Below are 12,146 nucleotides of genomic sequence, written 5' to 3'. Positions count from 1 at the left end.
AGTTAGCTATTAGACATACAAAACAGTGTCATCCAAGTATTTTTGAAATTCTTCATTCTAGATGTAAAAGAATTGTTCAGTGTTTCTCTCTGCTCCATTCTACTGTACCATACTCTACTTTTTTTGGTGTTTTACCTCCACTCAGTTCCTCAGTAAAAGGGTGCCCCCAACAAAGGGCCACCAAGATGTTGAAGGTACTGGAGCTTCTCTCCTATGGGGAGAGGCTGAGAGAGCTGGGACTGTTCAGCCTGGAGAAGAGGAGACTCTGTCTTGCTTCTGTCTTTTTCCCTACCAAAAGAAGATTAAATAGCAAAAGTGTGTTCATATACATGTATATACACAAGTATATACTTATACGTATACACACACATATTTATTATGACCATGTAAAATGTTTCTGGGTTCCCAAATTATAAATAAGAAGGATAATTCTGTCAAGCAGGATAACATTCCTGATATTGATCCAACAGATTATTAGATTTTCAAGACAGCTGCCTGTAAGTAAATAACTATTTAATGATTATTCTCATGCCAATCTGAGTAATAATAATTACTATGTCAGTGTAAGATTGTAAAGATAGAGATTTGTGTAAATTCTTTCTTTCCTAATAATTTTCTGAGAAATTGTCTTTCTAGCCAAGTAGATGTCATGAATTATTGATATTGATTTTTATAAACTTTTCCTTAATATTTAGTCCCTTGTTATGAATTAACCTGAATTATTAATTGAGGCATTAAAACACATATACATATTATAGCAAGACAGCCGAAGGAATAGTGTTTTCAACGCAAGTTCTGAAAGTACTCTTTGCAAGAACAGGTTCTGAAAATGTCCTGGAAGAATTCCTCTTTGGAATAGAGATGGCAAACTAATTTAAATGTTCACAAAACATTTTCTTTCCTGCCTCAGCAAGAAATGAATATATTCAATAATAGATCTAAAGTGTTTCCTCAAATATTCCCAGGAAGGAAGAAACTATCTTTGGGCTACATCAGTGAAATAGACAAAAGAAAGTGACCTGTGATGTACAGTATCTAAAAATATTTTTCCTTGGTTGTTTGAAATTTATTCCCATGCAGCAGAAGACCTATTGAAAATCTGCCTAAATTCTGTTTGGAGGCTTATGTTGCGCACAGATCTTTTAAGAGCCCTTCACACACCACAAATCTCATGTGTACTCGCTACTTGTGTTACTTCAAAAAGCAAAATTCCTCTCAGTACTTTCTGTCAGTTTGAGAAACTGAATTTGGGATACAGTCTGACCAATGCAGGCACAGGGAGAGAATTAAGCATTAAGATAGCTTGTCAATCTAGATGAAGAGACCCCAGAATTAGTACAACAATAGCACAACATTGTATATATTCTCATTTTAATTTCCTTTAAGCCTACACACTTCAGCATAACAAGCCTAATAGCTATTAAAAGAGAACAGAAAATTCTCCAAACAAGTGAAAGCATTTGTAGGAAAGTCATTATTGTTACCATTACTTTTGCTGAAACTCTACTGGGACCATAGTCTTTTTATTTTTTTATTAGCTTTCTACAAATAGGATGTGAATTCCAGCATATGCACTAATCAATACTTTCTCCTTCACTACCCTGAGAAAATAAGGGATTCAGCTGATGTCTCCTTAAATGTCTTAAGAGAATGCCTATGGCATCTCATATGCCTTAAATGCTAATCTGAAAAAAAAGGGGGGTGGAGGGGCACCACACGACAAAAACACCAACCTAGGTATATCCTCTCACCCCATACCCAAACATTCATATGGTTTCACTGCACAATCAGCCAAGTCCCACTCAAAGAAAGTTCAGAAATAACTGTTCTTGTTCCTGCTTATTAACACTTAATGTCAGATCTAAAACTGCCATGAAACTCAAAAATCCACCTAGTTCAAAACATTTTTCAGCAAACTAACAAATACAGTTTTATTTTGTGTATTAGGAGACTGATACAAAGCTATTCATTAATTTCAGGGGGACTTGGATAAACTTTTTTTCATTCATTAAGGCTTCTCTTTTTTTTTTTGCATTAAGCCCTGACCAAGGATTTCTCCTTTGCTTTGAAGGGCAGAGTATTTTACCAGTTTCTGAAATGATACTGTCCAACTACATTGTCTCTAACTATTTAGGTGGTAGCATAGATATATACGATGGTTAAGAAAATGTTTCCAAAAAGTTTGTACTCAAGCACTGAAGCAAACTGACCAGATTCTCAAAAGCTGCTTTTTCAACAAAGAGTTCCTAAGTACTGTAAGTTGCAGTGTTCTGCCAAGAAAGAGTGTTCTGGTTGGCAGTGGCTTTTTTTTTTTTTTTTTTTGACATGGTAAGCAAGAAAAATGTAATTTGTTCTAATAAAATATTCAGGCCAAGATTGGTCCTTCCCACCATAACAATGAAGGATTTTGCTTCGGCTAGAAATGGCATTTGAGGAACCAAGAGTGACACAGCTGTGGAAAATGTAGTATCAAAGGAAGAGGGGACACTGAAGGCAGAATACAGCTTCAAAGCAGAAAGCTCACTTAAAAAAGGCTGCCCCATTCTCATTCTTGTGCTTAGATAATAGCTATGTATTAGCTCCATTACAGAATATCAGTTTCAGATCCCTGTCAGATGATCTCAGTTCACAGATCTGAGTTGTCAGAAATGGGGTAAGACTATTCTGAATGAATCACCTTGCTGCTGAAACATCAGGGGGTGGTAAAATAGCTTGGAGAGCTAGCTAAGAAATATTTCAAAGAAAGCAAGGCATGACAACAAGGATCTGCAACTATCCCTGTTGAACATTAGAAATATAATTTAACAAGAGAAAATTGGCTTTCCCAGCACAGATTGAAATAAGCAGATGAACAATGACTTTACTTCCCACAAGACTTCAATTACTCAAACTTAAACAAAAACAAATTCACAAATGCAGCTGGAAGAATAAGAGTCATAGTTCTAGTGGTGAATCAACTTAACAAATGTAATGGTGTAACACCAATAGAGTAGTTGATGTTCTAATAGCTATATTAAACCTCTGAGCATAATCAAAACGACTTTGATATTTCCATAAGGCAGAGTAAACTCAGACTGAGTACTGTGCTTAAACCATTAACAGTATTGTTGCCTTCTTGATGATTAGTTTGTGTTTGGAGCAATTTACTATATTTTACACTAGAAAAGAAGAAATTATGCATTAGGGAAGGACCATTCCTTCTTATTTGTCCCTTTTTGGAAATGGAGAAGTTTATCTGGCCCTTAGCATAGTTTTCAAATTTTGTTGTTCTCCAAACTGGTTAAAGTTGCAAATCATCATACCAATATTGGGTGGGCTAAATTCTGTTTTATAATGTAAAATAATGTACAATTCAATTCTCACCAACTTCCAAGGCTGTTCTATATGCATACAAAGGGAGAATTTAGTCCTCATCTTTTTTTTTTTTTTTCCCCTCTTCACAAGGATATTCAATTGCTTAATGGAAAAAAAAAAAAAAAGGTGAATAAATACATGTAAACAAATCAGTAATCAAACGTCTTTCTTTCTTGGCTGTAAGGTAAGGCCCATATGTTTTAAGCACTGTCCCTCTGAAATGTAACATCTTCTAAGCGTTTTTGAAGGCTACTTATCTCTCCGTCAGAATCCCGTGAGCGAACGCTGTGTGCATTATGCAAAGCATTAGCTGTGCACCTGACATGGGGGTGGTCTCAATCTGGAGTCTCACTTCCCAGACTAGCATAGGATGCAAATGTCACGGAGGCAATGTGTTGAGTTCCCAGGAAAGCTGAAAGAAAGAGGGGACGCGTGCCCTCAGTGACGCCTGTGTGCAGAGAAAAAGTTGGAGGTCTGGTTAAGAAAGGTGGCATCTGAGACAAAGCCTAGAAAATGAAAGGATGTAAAGAGATGAATGACACAGGCTGAGAAGGATTTGGCAGGGTTCCAGTGGGGATTCAGGATATCTCAAAGGAGAGGGAAAGGGTGAAGAAGAAGAGGGGAAAAAAATTAAGAGTCTGGTTTATACCAACAAAAATAGGAAATTCAGCTAAAAGGCTGACAATCTGTTATCTGCTTATCACTCTGCTTAGATATTTCAGTGGTATCGGGCAGTAGAGAGTGTCAAATTCTGTTCATGCTGTTACACCCACACGCAGCTCAGCAGGTTAAGGCTGGAGCTCTGTAGCATAATTGTGCCTGAGTCAGTCCAAGCACGTACTTTTGTAAGGTACTTTTCGCTTTACAGTTCTCTTTTCTTACTTTTATTAGCAAGATCAGAAAGGGTACATGCAAGAGAAGGATAAAACACAAGCCTTGTAAGGTTTTACCAGGTCCAAATGAAACTGTTTGTGTGCTCCCATCAACAGACTATTCAATGCCACTTGAACGCCAACCTCTCGCCAGTGTTTTACACTCTTACAAGGTGCTGACTTCTGCTGATGGAATTTGTCTCTCAGTGTTTTGTACCACAAGAGCAGCACCCACTGTCCTTACTCATTCTGCCAAATAACAGTTGTTCTCGGGAGCCATTAGCTGAACACGGAGCGGCTTTTCACATGACAGATACCACTGGTGGGATGCTAGTTTGCATTTCACAGATAACAATACAGCTCTGGTACAGCGGTATAGTTACACGCTGTGTCAAATAGCAGCCTCCCTCTTATATCCACACTTCGGGTGAGTAGCCACCAAGTTCAGGAAGAAGGCAGCATTCAGCCACAAAAAATAAAAGTGTTAATTTCACAGGTCCAAAGTGTACCTGCAAAAGGGAAGTGGGAAGACGGAGTGAGAGGGAGGAGGTATGAACTCTTTAATGCTACCCCGAAATTTAAGTGCCCCCACTCCTTTTTATATTTTTTCAATGATTTTCATCAAGGAAAAAGAAGGGTGCATGTTCCATGTATCCACATCTTTATTCTGGAAGTTTTGAGGTAGGTGAAAAAAGGAGAAAAAAATCACATCCGAGGCTTTCTTGCATAGAGAAAAAAAAAAATGAATCACACTTTTTTTTTTTTTTTTTGTATTGTAAATTCAGTTGTACCTGGTAAGCAACAAAGAATTAAAACCTGTTTTTTATTTCAGGAGGCTGGTTGTATCCATTCACCTTCCAGCAACAAACAACACAGAAAAGGATGTGTCCAGGACAGGAAAAGCACACAAAGTACACACTCCCATTACAGGAAGACTCAATAGATAGCTAATTGACAAATTACACCACATTAAAGGGAGAAATTTCTTCTGTGAGGCCAGGGATAGGCTTGGACTGCTGATCTATGCCTTTGAGATGCTCTAACGACAACAGGAGCAGCTCAGTTTGCAGGAGCCTCTATTACAGGGATAGCAGTTCAAACAAAAGATCACCATCTGAATCTTTCTTCACAGCAGGATGCTTGGTGCTGGCCTGAGTGATGAGTGGTGGCCTGCATCACAAGGATGCTACAGTACTGTCAGAGTAAAGCTGAAACATCTTTATTTTCCTAAATGCCTTTTAAACTTCTCCATAACTTCAGTTCAAGAGCTTCACGTTAGCCTGCCAGTCAGGCTACTTTCCTACCAGCAGATGCTCCTTATATACACCCCTCTTTCAAAAAATTAATTTTTACACTAGAAAATAATCTTTTTCATTCAACCGTAGTTCTACACATTTTACAAGCTTCTTCACAGAAGAACAAGTAAGTTTTCCCTTGTACTATTGCAGCTGAGAGAGAAGTATTCCCAAGGGTTAATTTGAACCTAGTGAGTCAAGTTTTCCTAACCTGCCTTTACGGATAGAAAAACAGTTCCCTAAAGAGTAATTCAGCACTCACCTGGCCCCAAAGAGCCTGCCTCTGTTTGTGGTCTCTGTGGAGGACCTAAAGAGACTGGACACCACTAGCCTTTCAGAGTAGCCCTCTCTGTGCAACATCTGAGAGGGCTTGTGGTTGTTTGACAGAGGTTATGGGGACAACAGGAATTCAAATGAAATTTCCTAGAACATATACTTTATGTAACAAAATAATGGGGTAATATCTACCTACTAGAATAAAGTAGAAGGGGCAAAGATGTTCCTACCTAGATTAGATTCTTATTTTCAGAAGGCTGAACATTTTTTAATTATTAAACAATTCAAACACAAACCAGACACAGCTTGCAGTACAACTTCTTCAGGATTCCAAAATAACTTTGTGTTAATTGATACCAGTTGTTTTATGAAAGGAATAATCCCATGTAACAGAAGAATTTGATACAGGGATCGGGAAAAGAGCAATAGTGCCTGAGATGTTTTGAAAACAGCATGCTGAAAATATTTTTCTTTAAGTCCTGGAATGAAAAGTAGGAAGTGTGGTATCTGAGAAAACCAAAGCATCTGCACACAGAGAAGATCCAGAAGACTTTCTAGCATGATCTCTGCTAGCCTGCCTGTACAGTCCCATGAAGCTCCAGTAATATCTGAATTTTCTAAAGAAACAGAAATTTACATGACAGCATTTGGGCAGTGACTGGGCAACTGGGCCTCAATGAGCACAAACAGATCTGCATAGAGCATTATTGTGTTTGCCTATGATTCATCAATAACGAATGACATCTTTCCAACAAAGCTTATTTTTCAGTGTTGACTTTTGCCTCTTTCCCTCTGTGCACTTTCAGAGAAACACAAGGCAGTGGTGCAACACCCCTTCCCTAAGCATAGGGAATCTTCTTTCACCACCACCGCCGCCCTCTGCCTTTCAGGGGATGAAGGGTGTGCATGCAGCCTGTGCTCAGTTCATGGCCTCTATCGTGCATCCATCGCTTGGCATGTTTAGCCGCCACGGGACACTTCAGCCTTCACAGTGTAACTCGTTAGCAGGGGAGTGAACTCAGAGTGTCCAAGATGACAGCTTTACAGAAATAAATATTTCTTTTGGACTGAGTAAATTATGTTATGTATATAAATTACAATGCATTAATACACTGCTGATTTCCAGCAAGCCAATTCTGATGAGACAGCGGTGGAAATGGTATGTCTTCCAGCACAAATGCAAAGGACTAATCTCTCCCAAAGCCTCAGTGCTTTACTTACATGGGAAGAAGTAGCATGGCTACCAAGGAGAAAGGAAGGTGCCAATTATTCAGCACACGGTTGTCCAGACGCTGCTACTCTACCACAGACTGCTGCATAGCTAGCATCCACTTTAATTTCTGGTCAGTGAATTCACAGTTCATGAACAGATTGATCAGTTTCTGTTTGTTAATATACCTAATCCATGCATATTCCCGCTTTCCATGCTTTGTGAAGCCGGGTACCATGGTGTACAGGAAAACAGAATTACTTTGCATGAATGCTCTAATCTCCAGTTCCTAAGCATATCAGGGCCACAGCAATCCACCGTGTTGCAGACATCAGTTACTGGACCACAAGTTTATTTCACCTGAAGTGAATGCAAAATTTTGTCTTTAAAGGCTTGATCTTTGCCTGAACAGAAGAATTTTTAAAAAGTCTAGGAGTAATTTATTTCTACAGAGTTAAAATAACAAGCACATTAAGCTAATTTCTTATTTAAGAATGTCTTCTTTTATTTAAATTTAAATCACCCCTTTTTAATAATGGCAAGATGTATTTAGAGGTACATGTCAGTAAGAGGAAGAAGTATTTAAAGATGTTCCAAACCAAACCTATTCAGGAATTTTTCACTGAGAAGCGCAAGGAACCATAAATGAGAGGGGCTGTAGCTGGATGCCATTATGGGATCTGAAAAGAAGCTTATTCCTTAGAAACACGACTACGATACGATTATTTTTCTATGGATCGGATACAGTGTTTGTCACTATGTCCCTTCCAAAGATGTAGGTGACTTTCTTGAATTTTATAATAATGATGTATGACACAGTGTCCCCTGGGATTAATCACAAATATTTTTAAAAGATGAGGCTTCGTTATATCTTTGTTCTTTGTATCTTGGCTTTTGTTAGCGCATTTTAATTAGGATCTGGTATCTGCAATAAACAGTAAACATAAAGAGCTTTGCAAAAATGTATTAGACTGTTTGTTTTCACACTCTAATGCATATTTGCACAATTTTACCATGAAAAAAGGAAAACATGCTAAGCTCTTGGGCTCTATCCCAAATGTCCTGGAATAGAATCCGGAAATTACTAAGAATGAAACCAAACCACATCGTATTTCAGCAATTAACCTAAGAAAAGAGGGCACACTCTCTATGTGAAAGATAGTTTTGTGGGAGGCATTTATGAAAGAATCTTCTAGAAGAGATATGCAAGCAACTATTTAGAATTTGATTTAATTTTCTTTGACCAGGTAAAAGCTTGATAAATGCATCGAGGTTATAAACTTTTTTCTTTCACAACAGTGGAGAAAATATTTATCACATAATCCTCATTGTTGAAGCAAAACGCATCTAAAGGAAATTGCAAATAAAAATACAGCCTGAAATTCAGTGCAGTATCATTTATTTTAACAGTTAGACAGATGCCAAAAAATACAAAAGAGCAACTTCGGGAATGTGCAGGATAAGTGAATCTACAGTGGATGAAAAAAACAGATGCTGACAACAAACAGCTTTGTATACAGGGGACTGGATAAATGGACTTCATTATAATCATATGTATACTGATTTGAAGAAAGTTCTAGGGATTAATATTGCTTTTGTAAAACACTATCATATCATATTAAAAAAAAAAAAAAAAAAACACCAAAAAACCACTCAGAGCTGAAACTGCCATTTGCCAAAGACAGATGTACTTTCATTTCAAAGTATTCCTATCAAACTCTATCAGAAAACTTGAAAGGTTTAAAATGTGGCTCTTGTGAACAATTGGTATTGATATGACACCTTGATAGTATTTGAACGTGACACAAAAGTCATAAAAGTATATAAGCAATTGTAAGGTGCAAAGTGATTTTTCCCACGAAAGCTAGGCTTTAATGTGTTTCCAAATAAAACACAAGATTAAGTAATTTATTTTGTCATATGATTTATTTATGGGCTGAAACGCTGTAAACAACAGATAAAAGATACAGACTCAGATGTCAAAGTAAAAGATGAAAATCATTACATTTTATTAGCAGAAGATATATAAAAATGCCAAAATGAACTGTAAAGAGAGGGAAAGTGTTATGCTCAGAGGTCCTGCATCAGAGTTGCATTTGTTTTTCCCACCTCCCCTAAAGGGGAATAATAGCTCTGAATTTAATTAAAAATCTATTTTTTAAGATTAAAGTCATGAAAAAGTTAAAAGACTGGATCACAAAGAAGAGTAACTGTGAGGATCTCAGGGAATATGAACTGATGAACTCCCTTATATTTTATTTCCTCTCGACTATTTGTGGGAGGATCACTAGTGTTGCATAGGAATTGTTAGTCCTGGATAAAAGCAAGGATTTTATAAACCAATAAATTTTTCATTAGTTTTACATAAATTTTAGTAGCAATAGTTTAATTCCAGTCAAATTATTTCAATCAGATGCATTGCTGTGGAATGCAACATTATACATTATATTAACTGGGGCATTTAGAAACCTGGATCCTACCCGTACTGCAATGCTTGAGGCATTGTTTGCCATACATTTTATCTTAACATGTAAAATAAAAATAAAATAGAAGAGATAATGAGAATGAAACTAAAAAAGTATTTCAGAAACTTCCAAGCACTGAGAGAATAAGGAGACCCAAACTGATAATTCAGATACTTGTGGGGTGGGGCTTAACATATTTATGTCTTGTGTTCTTGGTCCTCTTAGAAAAAAAGTCAAAAGCATTATGAAATGACTTCTCATGCATTAACTATTCTCTCTTCACCAGTCCTTTTTCTCTGACCACCTACTGACAGTCCAAGAATGGAAGAAACAATCATGTTGTATTTGGTGCTGACAGCTTCTGAACCAGGACTTGGCACAGCAAAGGAGAAGGCAAAGTGATACATCCTTGCAAGTATGCACACAGCATACGTGAACATCTCATACAAGCTCAGGTGGAGAAAGAGAATTTCTCAGATCATTCAGAACCATTTAAGTCTTGCAGGTCAAGACCAACCTCTTCTTCGTCTGGGTATCCACTGATGGCATATCCTGGCACTGAGCATAGCATGGTCTCATACAAAGCAGACAAAACATCTAGTGGCATTTAAAATTAAGGTCTTCAAGGCAGCCTCCTCTGGACAATATTCTGAAAGCATAATGGAAAGGTGGCAAAAGTCTGGGAAACCACTGCTGAGGGTGTTCACAAAAGGGTTGCTCCACCACTTCTTTCTTGCAAAGTGCAGTTGGTTCCAAGCCTCCACTGCTACTTGGCCAGCCAGAAAGTGGTGAGGATGAGCTCATGAGAAAAGACTCAACAGTAATCTTAAAAGAACAATATCACCTTGGGGCTGCATTCCAATGTTTACAGGTTAATGCTGGTTGACTCTAACCAGAGTTATATACCGTTTATTGTAATTTTGGTAGTAATATACATTAACCTTCCCCTGTTTCCCATTTTGCCTCAGTCAAAATCACAGAATGGCACCCAAAGGCCTGCACATAGAGCTTTCCAGTGCCAAAGAAACCAAGCATATCTTTTTATGCTGTAGGGTTTATAATTTTCTTGATCCTGACTTCAATGGAAATGCTGTGTGTGGAAGGATGACAAGATTGGGGCCTCAGGCAAGAGCTCTGTAGAATAATGTGTAGGAATGTTATTGTTGGAATTTTAAGATACAACATCTCCTAATTGGGCCAAACCCAGACCGTCTCCTTCTTGCAAGTAATCAGTCAAGCTACTTCTATGAGTAAAGAAAAAAGCTAGCTCTGTTAGTTTACTTGAAAAGAGATGTGTCTTTTGGGGAGTTTCTCTGTTATCTACATGGAGTTATACTAATGCCATCTAGTTGGCAGGGGGTGACTGTTTCCTAGCTCATTGATCCCATGATACAGATAAATGGATTGCTTTGATCCTCTCTTTCTAGTGGATATCTTGCCCTGTTTAAAAATGGGCAGAAACTTTGCTACCTGTGTTCCAGAAAGGCTTAGTCGCACACAAAATTATGGTTCCACAGTACCAAACATGGAAACTTGTTAATTTCGCTACCCTGTGCTTAGCACAAATCACACTACCTATTGCTTATTTTAATGAGTAATAAAATCATTATTCATAAAATTCTGATTTATATTCCTGCTCAGAGAATTTCAGCCTTGCCCTTTAGATACCAATCATATTAACTTGACCATTCTCACAGAAACTCTTTTAGTAGACTACTTGCAGATCTTATTAAAGTTCACAGTAACTCAGTGCAATTTTGTGTAATTATGCAACATATTTTGGATACTAAAGGAACACTCACCATTCCTGGTGCATGTAGTAACTTTTATTGATAACTTCATAAAACGTAGAGTCTTCTACTAGCAAGCTAATGGAGTGAGGTGGGGAAGGAGACAGAAGGATAAAAATAACAATGAGAACATGAAGTTATAATAAATTCTTAATCTTTATTGCTTGATGTACCCTGAGAAACTTGGAAGTACAAGTCTTTTCCCTATGAATTTTGTCCTCTGTTTGCCAAACATTTTAATTTGTTGTTTTTCTAGCACTGAAGAAGCCAGCATGGTTTTGCCTTTTCCTTGCATTTCTGTCGGTGTGGTAAATTCATACTATTATACTTGTAAAGGTGTCAGCAGCAATGTGCACAGCTCTGGAAACACAGTTGCATACTAGAAAATTGCCATGTAGTCCACCTATTGCTTTTCCTTTGTATAAAAGGCACGTTGCTTGTTAATTACACACAACAGCACATAGAACAGAGGGAAGTCAGGCACGCAATAAGCACATTGAGCCATATCATGCCATGTAGTGCAAAAAGGAAGAGAATGAAAAGATGCTCCAAAAATCTCTTCTCAAACAGAGCAGTGCAAAAAGCACCCAATATCCCCATCACTTCCAGGTGAGTTTGCTCTGTGAACAGAAATGTATCAGTGTTGCAGTGAGTGAAGAACTTCATTAATGAAAGGGCAGCATTTATCTCTGTGCAGTCATAGCATCTGAACTTGCATCTTCTGGACACTTAATGCGCAGCCAATTGCATATGACCAAATTTTGTGAAAGGACAAACTCTGCTCACCAGAGACTTGCTGCTTTTCTGAGATCAGTCGCAGAGCAGGGGAAAGCTCTCACCAACTCAGAAAGCCCAGAAGGGCAGACTGTGGCTCAGCACTGTAG

This window comes from Anser cygnoides, chromosome 2 (assembly GCF_040182565.1).
Source record: "Anser cygnoides isolate HZ-2024a breed goose chromosome 2, Taihu_goose_T2T_genome, whole genome shotgun sequence".
Classification (NCBI taxonomy): Eukaryota; Metazoa; Chordata; class Aves; order Anseriformes; family Anatidae; genus Anser; species Anser cygnoides.
This window is presented reverse-complemented; position numbering follows the sequence as displayed.